We start from the raw sequence: 10,199 nt of genomic DNA, 5'->3' as shown, positions 1-10,199 counted from the left end.
TCTGGGCTATCAAAAAGTTTAACTTAGACATGGCAGCAGCTGGTCCTAACCGAAAACTCGAAGTAAGTAAACTTGAAGAGTTGCGCAATGAGGCCTATGAAAATGCTAAAATTTATAAAGCAAGGACTAAAGCTTTTCCTGATAAAACCATTAACCGTAAGTCCTTCGAACCTAGTAAACTTCGTTCTAGGTGGGATGGACCATTCGTAGTGAAAAAGGTTTCTCCTTATGGTGCAATAGAGATCCAACACCTCAATGGTGGACATGTTTTAAAAGTCAATGGCCAAAGGTTAAAACCTTATGTGGACTGTGTTGCCGACGGACAATTGATCGAATCCCTTAATTTGACGAACTCTGTTTATCAAAATAATTAAGGATCCACTGTGTCTGGCTGAAGACAATAAACTTAACGCTTGTTGAAAGGCAACCCAATTCTCTTAGATTTCTTTAACATTGAGGACAATGTTAGGTTTAGGTTTGGAGGTATTTTTAAGTATGTTTAAGCATTTTTATTTTGTTTGCATCTCTTGCATTCGTTCTCACTTCACAATGTCAGGTTTAGGTTTGGGGGTCTTCATCTGAATTTTCATTGCATTCGTTCTTACTTCACAATGTCAGGTTTAGGTTTGGAGGTCTTCATCTGGATTTTCATCATTAAAAAAAAAATTGTGTTCATTTTCATAAATTAAATAAAAAAAGATAATAATAAAAAAAAGAAGGGGGTTTTAAAACCTAATTTCTATACATTAATGCGAGAATGATAAACACACAAGGTATATAAAATCTAAAAAGCCCAATGACTAGTCAAAAGTAATGCAAAATTGAGTTCTTTTTATTAAGTCTCTCTTAGTGAGTTGTAAGCTAATTTCATTACACACTGGCCGACACTTCTAAGGTCTAGGCTCGACATTATACTGATAGTATAGTAGCAACCTTGGACCCTGATGAATCATACTTATCTAATCCCAAAAAAAAAAAATATTCATCAATAAAAATGAATTTAGCCAGGAACATCGAAAAGGGCTATTGTCAAAGGTCAAGTGGGTTTGTGATGAGGACTCCGAGCATAAGTCCGTAGGGGAGTCTTAATGCCTGACACCTTATGCCAACTGGTGTGAGAGTTGTCGACTGATTGCTCGTTACACGGAGAAATCACCACAAGAGTAAAAGTGCACAATTTATACATATTTTATTAATTAAAAAAAAAATCTGTATTGATCTTGAAAAAGACAATAGTGTGAAAGCCGTCGTTGTAAAAATTCAAGTAAACTAGAATATTACAGATAAAGCCTGTGAGGTACTAAAGTAAACATCCACGACTCTCGAAATCTTGCAGATAAGATGATTTTGAATCAGTAAGTAGGTCCCTTTCGACCAATCCTTGGAAACTACTAATCTTAGCAATATTTTAGAGATCCGAACCCTTAGCTTGTGTACAGTCCAGATTTCACCGAGCACTCTAGTATAAATAAGTCTTACAACTCCCTAACGGAAACTTAATGATCTCAACTTGAATTGCATTTTGATCTAGGATTTGGGCTGACTTAGTAATTAAAACATTGTGTGCTTTTGAAATTCTTGGCACTGATGCATTTGAAATTAGATTTTATAAAATAATAATAATAATAATAATAATATAAAAAAAATTTGGGTAGAGACAGCAGTTTGTAGGTATCTAATCCGGAAACCCTCACAAGACAAAACTCGTCCACTAGGGCCATCTAGGGGTTTAAAGCCATATTGCATACGGTAAATGCAATCGCGATACCTGCGAAAGTGAGTTAATTTCTTTTTTCTATTTAATTTTGCTCGAGGACTAGCAAAATGCAGGTTTGGGGGTGTGATAAGTGCTAAATAATGTATAAATTAATCTATTTTACATAGCACTTATTCTTATTTTATGAACACATTCTAAATTTAAACATGAGAAATATGTTCACCCTCATCAATGCATTTTAATTCGATTTTGATTATTGATTGAGCCTAATGTATGCAGGTCGAGTCAAGCTCAATTAAATAAAGCCTAAACCTATACTGCATCATTTCACAACTCCACATCCTCCAGAGCCGACTCCAAGAACTCTCCTCCAAAAACTCTATGCTTTTTATTAATTCCTGTCTCTTCACAAGTTCACCTAATTCTCCTCCCATACTTTCCAATCATTTGTTTCTAAGACATCAAAGTATATCAGAAAATTCTAGTCATTGGCCTCTTCCCAGCCGATTAGGATTAATTCCTCTGCTTCAATTCGTTCGTAACCACCCTTATCCCGTGGCCAACCAAGTTCCAGCACCCCCCAACAAAGAACAAACCACTGATCCTCATCTTCTTCAAGATTCTCCCCAGATTTCCTCTCAGCCAACGGCAGCATCCCCAAACTCCCGGATTGATCCCAGCCAAGCCAAATCAAATGCCAAATCCCCTGTTCCAGAACAAGAGCCGAGATCCTCTCTTTTCTTCTCTGAATCTCCCAGCGTCCGCGAGTCAAGCACCGTCTTCCCAAGGATTTCCTCAAAGCCGATTCTAGAATCCATCCTCTCCATGGATTGCATCCCAACATCCTCGTTCCCTCCTTCCTTGATCCTCCCAGATCCTCTTGTTCCCTCCCTCCACGAATAACTCCCAGCTCACGGATCAAATCTACATGTTTTCCCCCTGCTTCAAAACAGAGAGATTTTCTGCATCAGGCGATCCGAAGCAGGGGAAAGATCCCTTCTCCCAGCGTATCACACGGTGAACCAGCCCGCCTTCCGTGCATCTAGCCATTTTCCAGATCCCCCCAGATCTCCTCTCATCCTGCGATGCAGCCAGCGAATCAGGCATTCATCCGAGGCATCTTCAGCGCGTCTTCAACGCGTCCATGGCACGATTCAAGTCAGCAGCGCATCTCCAGCCATTCGAATTTCCTTCCGTTTCAAACACAGCCGAGGCGTCCCAGATTTCAGCTCCCAATCGCGACCAGATCAGCAGAGATCGTGCCAGCTATCTGCGAAGCATCTTTCTAGATTCCGCATCAGCGTGCCAGCCAGCCCATCCGCCATCAGATCTGCCTTTTTTTTAAAGCAACGCCAACAGCCTGCAAAAGAGGGAAAAGTTTGATTTATTCCTTGCTGAACCGGGCTCCTGGAGGATTATAAAGGCTGAGGATTTTTCAGAGGAAGGGGAGTCTTTGGGGAGGGGGGAGAAGGAGAGCTCTGTTCAAAGAAAGGGCCAAGAGAAAGCCAAGAACAGGGGAGACTCTGTTCTTGGAAAGAAGAATAAAAAAAGGAGGGGGGAGAGAATATTTTGGGATATTTTGGGAATAGAGGGAGCGGAACGGGAGCAGAAGATTTTCATATGAAGATGGGAGGTCGTCCGGAAGCTATGCACGGCTGAACATCTAGTCTAGGGCTGGATGAAGCCCTAGCAATGTAACAGGGCATTTGTTGTTCTCACTCTTTTAATTTTTTTGGAGCTTGTTTAAATTCTTATTATCAATGAAAAACTCCTTTACGATGTTTAAACTTTGAGTATGTTATTTACTATTCATGTTTGCTAAAGTAGTCTAAGATGATCCATGCCTAGGAAGATAAGGTGTACTGCACTCTAGGTTAGCATAATTAGATAGACACTTTTTGCTATATCTAAGATGGATCTTCCTAAAACTCTTTATGCGTTTATTTTAAAAGGCTTGTAGCCAATTTGCATGCCTCTTGATGCAAAAATAAAATTGTTCTCCCAAGTGCAGGAGAATCGTACAAGTAGTAAAATCTCGGGAGTCCGAGGTCGAATCCTCAGAAAACGAAATATTTATAAGATTATTTAGTATAATTTTAGATTAATTAATTTAATAAATTTGTGGATTAAGATGATGTTTTGATTTTCATAAATTAAAAGCAAAGAATAATAGATTAATAAACAAAGTTCAATGAAATAAAAATGGTTAGGGATCCGGAATCCCCCTTGACAATATTGCGTTCAAGAAATAAACTCGGTAATTCTCGATCAAGGATCATTAAAATAGTTCCAATCATGAAATATATCTTTTGAATATATGAACTCAATGTCTAAGCATTCATCGTGCCAGTTATGTCTACGACAAATATATATTGATGCATGGATTGTTTCAATGCTTGATTTGTTGTAGACGTAACCGGCACGATAAATACTTGGATGTTAAATTCATGTTCTCAAATTGTATACTCCATGATTAGAACTACTCTATCATATTAATCCTTAATCAAGAATCGCCGAGTTTATTTATTGAAAGTAATATTGTCAAGGAGGATTCCGGATCCCTAGCCTTCTCTATATTCTTGAACGTTGTTTAATTACCTATTATTCTCTGCTTTTAATTTCTGAAGATCAACTAAAAATTACATCTAAAAATTACGCTAATAATCTATAGATCGTTCCCTGAGGAATCGACCTCGGACTTCCGAGTTATACTACTTGTGCGATTCTCCTGCACTTGGGAGAGCATTTCTGTGACGCATCAATAGGCCAAGCATCCTTTTAAATCTATCTCTATAGACCTTAATTTCCAAAATATAGGATGCTTCCCCAAGGTCTTTCATAGAAAATTCTTTTGACAACCAGACCTTGACCGAGGTTAGCATGGAAATATTATTCCCAATCAAGAGTATGTCGTCCACGTACAATACGAGAAAGACAACAGCACTCCTACTAACCTTCTTGTAAACGCATGGTTCCTCTTCGATCTTGATGAAATCAAATGATTTGAGCACATCATTGAAACGAGTGTTCCAACTCCGAGATGCTTGCTTTAGTCCATAAATGGACCTTTGCAGCTTGCAGACCTTGTGATCTCCATCACTGGAAGTGAAACCCAAAGGCTGCTCCATATAGATATCTTCATCAAGATATCCATTTAGGAAAGTAGTTTTCACATCCATCTGTCAGATTTCATAATCATGAAATGCTGCAATGGCAAGCAATATTCGAATGAATTTCAGCATCGCTATTGGTAAAAAGGTCTCCTGATAGTCAATGCCTTTGCACTGACTATACCCTTTCGCCATTAGTAGAGTTGGGCAACGGGCCGTGCCGGGCCGGCCCGGCCGAGGCCCCCCGGGCCCAAATTCTAAGCGGGCCGTGCCTGGCACGGCCCGTGAGGCACGGAAGGCCAGCCCGGCCCGGCCCCGGGCCCCTCTATTGGTGGGCCGGGCCGGGCACGGCACGGCACGGGCCGTGCCAGGCACGGCCCGTAACGGGCGCAAACGGGCCTGCCAGGCACGGCCCGCAACGTCTCTAAACGGGCCGTGCCTGGCACGGCCCGTAACGGCTCCAGACGGGCCGTGCCTGGCACGGCCCGTCTGGAGAGGGGGAGGGAAAATAGCCGTTTCCAACGGCTATTTTCGGGAAAAAGTCGATTTTACCCCTCCCAACAGTCCAATAACGGCTGAATGGAGGGGTATTTTGGGAAAAAAAAATTTTTGGGCTTCTATAAATAGCCCATTCCTCCCTCATTCTCACCACACCAAACCTCTCATTCTCTCCTTCTCTACTGCTATTATTTCTCTCCTCTAAAGTGCTCTTCTAGCAATTTAATTTTTAGTTTGTTCAAGTGCTACACAAGAGGAGGTTCCTGTTGAGAAGAGAAGGTCGCTTCTGTTGAGAGCACAAGAGGAAGCTCGGAATCTCGGCTCTGCCTCTGCCCTCCGACCCTCTACTCAATTCCTCCTTGCGGTTAGTTTTTATTTTTTGAATTAATCATAGATATGTCATCTTTTGAGGAAAGTCAGTTTGGCATTCCTGTTTCTGAGGGAGAAGAAACTAATCCCCAACCCCCTGTTCCTAGTTCCTCTAGAACTGGTGAACCGAGTGAAGGTCAAACCTCTTCTCGTAAAAGGACTAGTACTGTATGGAATGAATTTGATAGAGTTATGGTTGAGGGAGTCTGGAAAGCTAAATGTAAAAAATGTGCCAAACTTTATAGTTGTAGTAGTAGTGGGGGAACAGGGCATTTAAAAAGACATCAAGAGAGTCATAGGATGCATGATTCTCATGCTCAAACTCAAAGTAGCCTTAATATACAAGGAGGATTACTTGTAGGTAATTTTGCATATAATCATGAAAATCAAAGAAAAGCACTTGTAAAATGGATAGTTAAGGATGAATTACCTTTTAGTTTATGTGAATCTTTTAATTTTGAAGAATATGTTCAATTAAACCTACAACCTGCTTACAAAAGAACTAGTAGGCGTACATTTAGAAGAGTAGCTATGACCAATTTTTTAGCAATGAAACAAAATTTAATTGAAACACTTTCTACTTTAAATGTAAAAATTTCATTAACTTCTGATATTTGGTCAGCATCTGTAGGTAGTAATTGTTTTATTGCCATTACTGCTCATTATATTGATAATGATTGGCAATTAAATAAACGTATTCTTGCTTTTCGTGCTTTTGATTTTCCACATTCTGGGCAACAAATTTCAAATATAATTTATCAAACTGCATGTTCATATAATATTAATGATAAAATTATGTCTATTACTTTTGATAATGCATCTAATAATAATTCTGCTGTTGTATTATTAAAAGACTCATTGCATCCCATATTAGATGGAAATTTACTGCATATTAGATGTGCATGTCATATCTTAAATCTTTCTGTTCAAGCTGGCATGGGCATGATTCAAGATGTGATTTCAAAAATTAGAAATGCAGTTTCTTTTATTCATGCTTCTAGATCAAGACTTCAAGAATTTAAGGAATTATGCATAAATCATGGTAAACGTTTTAAAAAATTTAAACTTGATGTAATTACTCGTTGGAACTCCACATATAGCATGATACATGATGCATACCCATATAAAAATTTATTAAGTGCATATATTAATGATCGTGGATTAGGATTTACATTGACTGAAACTGATTGGAATAAAGGAAAAATTTTGGAAGATTTTTTGCTTAGTTTTTATAATGCTACCAATGTTCTTTCTGGTATTTATTACCCTACTTCATGTTCATTTTTACAACAAGCATATATAATTAGTCAAAAATTTGCAGAACATAGATATGATGATGTTTTAATGCCTATTATTCACCTAATGGAATCTAAATGGAATGAGTATTGGGACAGGATATGTCCTATGCATAACTTAGCTGCTGTATTTGATCCTAGAGTTAAATTAAATGGCGTGCTAATTTTACTTGATGCATACGCTGAAAATATGAATCAAGATGCTGAATCTGCTAAAGATGAGGTAAGACAACTTCTTTATGATATTTATGCTATATATGATGAAACAATTCGTGGATCTAGAACACAAATACAAACCTCTATTCCTCCTTCTAGTAGTTCTCGTTCGTCATCTATTTTTTCATTCATTGCACAGAGAAGACACACACATGCTTCAAGTTCCTCTTCATCTTCTTCATCTTTAAGTAGTGAACTAGAATTTTATTTACGAAATGATCTTCAGTCTGCATATGATGAAAATCAAATAGAGAATCTAGATGTATTATCTTGGTGGAAGAGTGTTAGAAATCAATATCCTGTTATGTCTGCAATTGCACGCGATATTTTAGCTGTGCCGATGTCCACGGTAGCATCGGAATCCGCTTTTAGTGCAGGTCGGCGTGTTCTTGACGAAAAGAGAAGTAGAATGACGGGCGAAACGGTGGAGATGCTTCTCTGCTTCAAGGATTGGCTGGATGCTGAGGCAAGACTTCAAGATAAAGGTGGACATAATACAACATCCTCTGATGATGATGATACAAACACTACTGAAGACTGAAGACTGAAGACTGAAGACTGAAGACTGAAGAGTGAATACTGATTCACTGAATCACTGATGATTAGTAAGATTTCTTAATTTTTTATAATTGTACATTTTTATTGTATTCTGGAGGTCAGACCAAGGTCCAAACCTCGGCCCTTTCTTAGTTTCTTATTGTATTCTAGAATCTAGAGGTCAGACCAAGGTCCAAACCTCCCTTCATGTACCATTTTGATTTAAATTAATAAACTGGTAGGGGTCTATGCCAAACCCCCCACCATTAAGGTGGCTTTATATTCATAAATCAAGATTTCTTAGTGTTCAATATTTATTAATTTATTAAAAAAAATTTATCGGGCCGAGCCGGGCCCAGGCCCGGACCGTGCCAGGCTCGCGTGCCAGCCCGGCCCAGGCCCTTATGGGCCGTGCCGTGCTGGCCCGCGGGCCGTGCCGTGCTTGGCCCGCGGGCCTAGACCGGGCCGTGCCGGCCCAGGCCCGAAGCGGGCCGTGCCTGGCACGGCCCGCTGGCCAGGAACCTCTAGCCCAGCACGGCCCTATCAAAGGGGCCGTGCCAGGCACGGCCCGGCACTGTAGCTGGCGGGCCGTGCCAGGCACGGCCCGCTTCGTGCCGTGCCGTGCCGGGCCGTGGGCGGCCCGGCCCAGTGCCCATCTCTAGCCATTAGCCTTGCCTTATAGGTCTCTACTTGTCCATCCGAACCTATCTTTCTTTTGTAGATCCATTTACAACCAATAGATACAATACCTTCTGGTGGATTCACTAAGGTTCAGACTTGGTTGGAATGCATGGAGTCTATCTTTGACTTCATAGCTTCCAGCCTTTTCTCGGAATCGCTATCTAACATCATCTCATTGTAGATATTGGGATCCTGTACATGTTCACTATCTCCCATGAGGAGCATTTCCTCGGTATCCTCTATAAGCATACCTACGTATTTATCAAGTGGATGGAAGACCCTACTAGATCTACGAGGTGGAGGAGGTACTACATGTACTGGCTCTATATGAATAGGTGTTGTAGGTTCCATGACTCATTGCTTTTAGAGACTCTCTCTTCAAGCTCAATTTTCCTCCTCCTGCCTCTATCAAGGATAAACTGTTTTTACAAGAAGATAGCATGTCGGCTCACAAAAACATTGGGATCCTCTGGGATGTAAAAATGTATCCTAATGACTCTTTAGGATATCCAATAAAACAAGCACATATGGTCCAAGCCTCTAACTTGTCCGCCTAAAATCGCTTGACATGGGCCGGACATCCCCAAATCTTGAGATGACCAAGACTCGGTTTCTTAGCATGCCATATCTTATACGGTGTGGTAAGAACAGATTTAGAGGGAACTTTATTCAACAAGTAAGTAAATCGCGGAAAGTAAAACATCTTCCCAAAGAAACAAGGATAAATCAGTGAAGCTCATCATGGACCAGACCATATCCAATAGAGTCCAATTCCTCCTCTCCGACACTCCGTTGAGTTGAGGTGTACCAGGAGGTGTCCATTGTGAGACTATGTCATTTTTCTTGAGATAGTTCCGAAATTTCCCACTAAGGCATTTCCCTCCTCGATCTAATCGAAGAGCCTAAGGGGTGTTCCAGTTTGTTTTTCTACTTCATTTCTGAACTCTTTGAACTTTTCAAAAGCTTCAGATTTGTATCTCATAAGATACACTCAATAAAAAGATTTCTCCATTAAAATATCGACAAATTCTCTCTGACTTAAGCATCGGAGGCCCTTCGCCGGATCCCTCGGCCTGGGCTTCTTGCAGGTTTGCCAAAGACAGCCATCTGCCACCGCTTGCGGCGAAAGCTCCTCCTCCTAGTTCGCGATCACCCTTGGGTCCATTTCTAATAATAATAGTACTATTTAGTGATTATGATTCATATTGATATATAGATTTATGGTACAACTCCTATACAATTTGCAATCGAAGATATATATCATTGTAGGCACTATTTTTATCAAAAGAAAAATCCACTATTCTTGAGGTAATAATTTCACTATTCGCCAAATATTAAAAAGTACATACTAATAATTTTATTTTTCAATTTTAGGCATCTCATAAGTATTAAAATAATTGATTATACTGGAGATTTTTTTGGCTATTTTTGATAGAAATGCTGAAGTTCTCATGGAAAAATCTGTTAACGAACTCTACAATATATACTTAGAGGTATTTCAACCATTACTTATTTTAATTAAATAACATTTTGTGGTAATAATTATATTAATATATTATTTGTATCTATATTATAGGAGGTTGAACCAATAAAGCTGGAAGATTTATCAAGAAAATACATGAGAATGCTACATCGTTGTTTTAACAATAAAAACAACTCATTATCTACAAGATCTAATTAGGTTGTATATGTTATATTTTAAATGGATCCTCTTGAGGAAAATCATCCTCTTTTACAGCTTATTACTCAATATGATCATTCTTAAAAAAAATTATA

The sequence above is a fragment of the Phoenix dactylifera genome, unplaced genomic scaffold (genome assembly GCF_009389715.1).
Source record: "Phoenix dactylifera cultivar Barhee BC4 unplaced genomic scaffold, palm_55x_up_171113_PBpolish2nd_filt_p 000176F, whole genome shotgun sequence".
Classification (NCBI taxonomy): domain Eukaryota; kingdom Viridiplantae; phylum Streptophyta; class Magnoliopsida; order Arecales; family Arecaceae; genus Phoenix; species Phoenix dactylifera.
Note: the sequence above shows the minus strand (reverse complement) of the source record.